General features: G+C 42.4%; 1 long non-coding RNA gene across 1 annotated transcript; it reads right to left on the reverse strand.

Annotated features, from left to right (window-relative positions):
* Nucleotides 1–4,515: 4,515 nt before the first annotated feature.
* LOC138854735 (uncharacterized) lies at nt 4,516–5,805 on the reverse strand. Its single transcript, XR_011393918.1, has 2 exons — nt 5,766–5,805; nt 4,516–5,067 (listed from the first exon to the last, which is right to left on the reverse strand). It is a non-coding gene; the product is annotated as an uncharacterized lncRNA (long non-coding RNA).
* Between the last annotated feature and the right edge of the window lie 769 nt (nt 5,806–6,574).

Below are 6,574 nucleotides of genomic sequence, written 5' to 3' on the forward strand. Positions count from 1 at the left end.
GGAATAAAGACTCTGGCACCAGGAAAACCTTTTATTATTGCATTTTAAACAAGGATTATTAACCCAGCAATTGGCCTAGGCTAGGTGGTCAAAGACTGCAAACCTCGCTCAAGGTGAGTATAACACCGAGCATGTCTCCGGAAGCACACATCAACTAGATAACTGCATATGGGCGCCTGGCAAACCTGAGAACAGCGTTCCGATACCTAAGCAAGGAATCGTTCAAGACACTGTACACCGTGTACCTCAGGCCCATACTGGCGTATACAGCACCTGTCTGTAACCCGCACTTGATCAAGCATGTCAAGAAATTAGAGAAAGTGCAAAGGTTTGCAACAAGGTTAGCTCCAGAGTTAAGGGGAATGTCCTATGAAGAAAGGTTAAGGGAAATCGGCCTGACGACACTGGAGGACAGGAAAGTCAGGGGAGACATGATAATGACATATAAAATACAGTGCAGAATAAACAAGGTGGACAAAGACAGGATGTTCCAGGGAGGGGACACAGAAACAAGAGGTCACAATTGGAAGTTGAAGACTCAGATGAGTCAAAGGGAGGTTAGGAAGTATTTCTTCAGTCATAGAGTTGTCAGGCAGTGGAATAGCCTAGAAAGTGACGTAGGGGAGGCAGGAACCATACATAGTTTTAAGACGAGGTTTGATAAAGTGCATGGAGCAGGGAGAGAGAGGACCCAGTAGCAACCGGTGAAGAGGCGGGGGCAGGAGCTAAGACTCGACCCCTGCAACCACAAATAGGTGAGTACACACACACACACACACACACACACACACACACACACACACACACACACCAACAAGTGCTGGATGAGGTAGACATAACCAAGGAGGAGGTGAAAAAGCTGCTATGTGAACTTGACACCTCAAAGGTGGTGGGACCAGACATCTCTCCGTGGGTCTTTAGAGAGGGAGCAGAGATGCTGTGTGTGTCACTAACAAAGATCAACACATCCATTGAAACTGGACAACTCCATGAGGTATAGAAGATGGCAAATGTAGTCCCAATTTTTAATAAAAGAGACAGACATGAGGCATTAAACTACAGACCTGTGTCACTAACGTGTATAGTATGCAAAGTCATGGAGAAGATCATCAGGAAGAGAGTGGTGGAGCACCTGGAAAGAAACATGTGTATAATCGGCAACCAGCATGGTTTCAGTGAAGGAAAATCTTGTGTCACAAACCTACTGGAGTTTTTGACAAGGTGACAGAAGTAAGACAAGAGAGAGACGGGTGGATAGACTGCATTTTCTTGGACTGCAAGAAGGCCCTCGACACAGTTCCTCACAAGAGGTTACTGCAAAAGCTAGAGAATCAGGCACACATAATAGGAAAGGCACTGCAATGGATCAGAGAATACCTGACAGGGAGGCAATAACGAGTCATGGTACGTGACGAGGTGTCAGAGTGGGAGCCTGTGACAAGCGGGTTTCCACATGGGTCAGTCCTAAGATCTGTGCTGTTTTTGGTATATCTGAATGACATAACGGAAGGGATAGACTCAGAATTGACCTTGTTTGCAGATGATGTGAAGTTAATGAGGAGAATCAAATCGGTCGAGGATCAGGCAGGACTACAAAGAGACCTTTACAGGCTACAAGCCTTGTCCAGCAACTGGCTCCTTGAATTTAATCCTGCCAAATGCAAAGTCATAAAGATTGGGGAAGGGCAAAGAAGACCCCAGACACAGTATAGTCTAGGTGGCCAAAGACTGCAAACCTCACTCAAGGAAAAAGATCTTGGGGTGAGTATAACACAGAGCACATCTCCTGAGGCGCACATCAATCAGATAACTGCTGCAGCGTACGGACGTCTGGCAAGCCTAAGGATAGCGTTCCGATACCTCAGGAATCGTTCAAGACTCTGTACACCATTTACATCAGGCCCATACTGGAGTATGCAGCACCAGTTTGGAATCCACACCTGGTCAAGCACGTCAAGAAATTAGATAAAATACAAAGGTTTGCAACAAGACTAGTCCCAGAGCTAAGAGGATTGTCCTACGAAGAAAGGTTAAGGGAAATCGGCCTGACGACACTGGAGGACAGGAGGGTCAGGGGAGACATGATAACGACATATAAAATACTTCACGGAATAGACAAGATGGACAAAGACAGGGTGTTCCAGAGATGGGACACAGAAACAAGAGGTCACAATTGGAAGTTGAAGACTCAGATGAATCAAAGGGAAGTTAATAAGTATTTCTTCAGTCATAGAGTTGTCAGGCAGTGGAATAGCCTAGAAAGTGACGTAGTGGAGGCGGGACCTATACATAGTTTTAAGACGAGGTTTGATAAAGCTCATGGAGCAGGGAGAAAGAGGACCTAGTAGCAATCAGTGAAGAGGCGGGGCCAGGAGCTATGAATCGACCCCCACAACCACAAATAGGTGAGTACAAATAGGTGAGTACACACACACAAGAATTTTGATACACATTCAACTATGTAAATGTGTTTATTCAGGTTAAGTTTAAGGTCTGTCTACTGCACCTGGGTCATTAAGGCTGCATATCATGCCTACACTACCATTGAAGAATGATCCGTGAAATAGGAATTAAGGTAAACGCTCAGGGTATATTCCCTTAGAGATATATGCACCCCTGGGTGTATACTCTGTATGTACTCTGTATATATAATCTGATATTTGTAATAGCCACCCTGATGTTTCATTCTAGTCACCCCCAGTTTTCTTCATTCCATTTTTGCTATAGGCGCCTCGTTCTTTCAGTCCGTTCAAGGTGAGTGACAGGCGTACTCCGGTTATCGCATTCTGATGTTTGTAACACTCATTCATTTTATTCGCTGTTTTCCATATTTGTTACAGTCACCCCAGTTATTTCGCTATCTTCGATTTTTTTTTTACATCAAGATTAGCGATTATAATCGCTAATCAAGTATTTGCAAACCCAGCTGAAATTCCACGAACGTGAACGTAAAACAATGACACTTGTGAGAGAAGGACCTACCGTCTTATGGTCACGATGAAATTCAAAAGAATAAGTAGATTTTATGTAAATAAGACATACAATGCGGGTTATGGCATTTTATTTTGAAGAAGTTTCTTTTACAAATGACTTTATGAATTCTCCCGTGAATTGATAAAGCCTGGATAAACTGATAAAGTTTCTGGTGAGCCTAACGTCTGTACAATAAAATGCCATAACCCTCATTGTGTTTCGTTTACATAATTACAGCAGTGAAAGGCATACGAAAAGTGTAAACAAGACCTCTTATATTAGTAGTAATGCTGCTGCTGCTGCTGCTGCTGTTACTGCTGCTAGTAGTACTACTGCTGTTGCTGCTTCTGTTGCTGCTTCTGCTACTACTACAACTGCTGCTGCTACTATTACTACTACTACTGCAAGTACCACTACTGCTACTACTACTACTACTGCTATTGCTGCTGTTATTACTACTACTGCTACTGCTGTTACTGCTGATACTATTACTACTACTACTATTGCTGCTGCTGCTGCTGCTACTGCTATTACTACTACTACTACTACTACTGCTGGTGTTGCTGCTGCTACTGCTGCTATTACCACTACCTCCACTGCTGCTGCCGCTACTACTACTAATATTGCCATCCAGATAGTCTTCCGTACACCTTACCAAACTCAGTTTATAAACTCTGTGTCCATGCATTGTGTTATTTTTAGCTTCACAAAACTTCTGATGAACAAAACGTAACAGCAATAAATTACTCATTGGTAGCACGTTTGTCTACTTATCTAAGATCCCTACCGATTTTCTTGGTCCTCACGGCGACGTCCAATACACAACTTTCAGGAATCCCAGTGGTTAAGATATCACTGTGCTCCTGTCACAGGACTGACCCCCTGGTTATACGGCTGTAAACGGTACTTCACTTGACACGAATGCTCACCGTTCCCCCATCATAGAGCTGTAAACGGTACTCCACTTGACACGAATGCTCCATTCCCCCATCATAGAGCTGTAAACGGTACTCCACTTGACACGAATGCTCCATTCCCCCATCATAGGGCTGTAAACGGTACTACACTTGACACGAATGCTCACCGTTCTCCCATCATAGGGCTGTAAACGGTACTCCACTTGACACGAATACTCACCGTTCCCCCATCATAGGGCTGTAAACGGTACTCCACTTGACACGAATACTCACCGTTCCCCCATCATAGGGCTGTAAACGGTACTCCACTTGACACGAATGCTCACTGTTTCCCCATCATAGGGCTGTAAACAGTACTCCACTTGACACGAACGCTCATCGTGCCCCTGTCATAGGGCTGGAAACGGTACTCCACTTGTACAAACTCCGACACTCCTTCGGAAGCCACTGCCTGGTCACCATATGAAGACCCAGGTCAGGATCTGTCCTGACAAACCAACCTGAACATGAACCTGCGATTACTAAGTTCAAGCTAATATTTTCATCTCTCAAATTTTTATTTTTGTCTGAAGCTGCTCAAATTTTTATGAATAAATATGCGAACAAGGATAAGAAAATATGTATATTGATTTTATGCATTTATTTCGAGAAAGGAGGACAATATTCCTTTAAAAGGTGAACAAATTAAAAAAATATATGTTGGGTAGTGGATTTCAGCAACGGGCTGGTAATCCCAGCTTTATAATGAAAACTATTTGGGTTTATTGGTTTATTACAGTGTTTGCAAAACAAGACAACTGAGACATTAATGACCAAATAATGAACTTTCTTCTTCATACTATCAGAGTTAATTGGATATTTACCCAGGATAATCTGACAATATTCAGCATTAACGTTAGGGGTTTAGGTAGCAGAAAACAGCCTTGGAGTACTCCTGGTTGGTAACCATTATGGAAATGGTAATTTATTTTCCATACCCGCCACCACCTCCAGACCTCCTGCCACCTCCGTATCCCCCTCCTCCACCACCACCTCCACCGTATCCGCCACCCCCTCTCCTGAAGCCTCCACCACCGCCACCACCGTAGCCACCTCCACCACCACCTCTTCGCAAACCTCCGGGGTCAGCGAGGCAGACAGCAAAGAGCGCCACGAAGAAGAAGATCCAAGCAAATTTCTGAAATTGAAGTAAGAACAATAATTTTTGATGATCAGTCTGTCCCGAAGGAGGTAAATCGTCCATTAAGTAACTTGGTTAAGCTTGATAAAGCTCTACAATGCTACACGTAGTCAAACTTTCCTCTGGAACGTGTGTGTTTTTTTCCACAGTTGTGAAAAATGTATAATTTTTTATCCATTTTTGTTAATGCTAATGAATAAACTAAAAATTCTAAACATCAAATTTAAAACTTTTTTCCATCTTCAAAAATGCTTAAATCAGAAAACAATAATTTCCGATGTAAATCTGATGAAAATTAGGGACATAATTTTTTTATATGCAAATACTGGTCAAGAAAGATTTCATTTTTGGATTATTCAGTATTTATGTAGATTACCAAGAGCCTGACGGGTTAAAGAAAGAGCCAGTATTAGTGGACGGAGGGTCGAGCCTCTAACAGTAATGGCGGCGAATGACTCACACGGGCTTAGCACTTAATGCTTATTGTCATTTTGTGGGATGCGCTAAACCCCTGTGTATCGATAAGAGACATTCAGTGTTTATCTGTTTTTATACATCTCAATCATCATTGATGCGCTAAACCCGTTTGGTTTATTCAATACAAGGAGTTATGAAGGCTCTATGCTCCGTTCACTAATCGACAGGCAGAAACGAAAACATTCAGTGTATTCGTATCTACTCTCATTTTAGCTTACCATGGTGGAGGGTTAGGTGCGACCAGTGAGACCAATCTGTGCCGGCAAACACACATCCACACAATATATATACACAAAGGAGTCACCGACATAACCTTGCTGCTTCAAGGGTGAAGTTGACAACTTTCCCATGGGGGTTACTCACCGTAAATATTTTTTTTCACTGTTCTTACCAGTGAAGATGACGCCGCAGTTATCACTCGGTGTTGCAAGCCTCAGCGCTGACCGCTTAACCAGAAAGTGTTCATTGAAGTCGCGCTGGTTTCTGAGATACACACTATTGTTTCTAGGTGCCGTTTTCTAGGGAAGACGATGTGAAGACGCATTCGTTGCTACACAATCGTTTATTAGGACAACGTTTCGCTCTAAGTAGAGCTTTTCAAGTCACTAATCTTCAGCGTATCCTTCCATAATATTGTTGGTAGCACAGTACCTGGGATCCTACCAGTGAAGTAAGCTAACAAGTAGGAATAAAGACACTGGCACCAGGAAAACCTCTTATTATTGCATTTTAAAAGAGGATTATTAACTCAACACTTGGCTTGTACGAGAACATCGCAGAAATTTTAATACCTAAAATACCGATTAAAATAATTAACTGCACTGTATGTATAAAAATTTAAATACCTCTTAGTGTCTCATTACATAACTGGTATATAATACGGACAAGTTAAATAACTTCGATACATCTGCGTATTTTTATTTTCTAGATGTTTTGCCAACCACAGGCTTTATCAATAAAATACAGAAATATAAATGGAAGATTGTAGAACAGGAGTTAATCAATACCTCAGCCGTATATAATTTTG

Source organism: Cherax quadricarinatus, chromosome 68 (genome assembly GCF_038502225.1).
Source record: "Cherax quadricarinatus isolate ZL_2023a chromosome 68, ASM3850222v1, whole genome shotgun sequence".
NCBI classification, from domain to species: Eukaryota; Metazoa; Arthropoda; class Malacostraca; order Decapoda; family Parastacidae; genus Cherax; species Cherax quadricarinatus.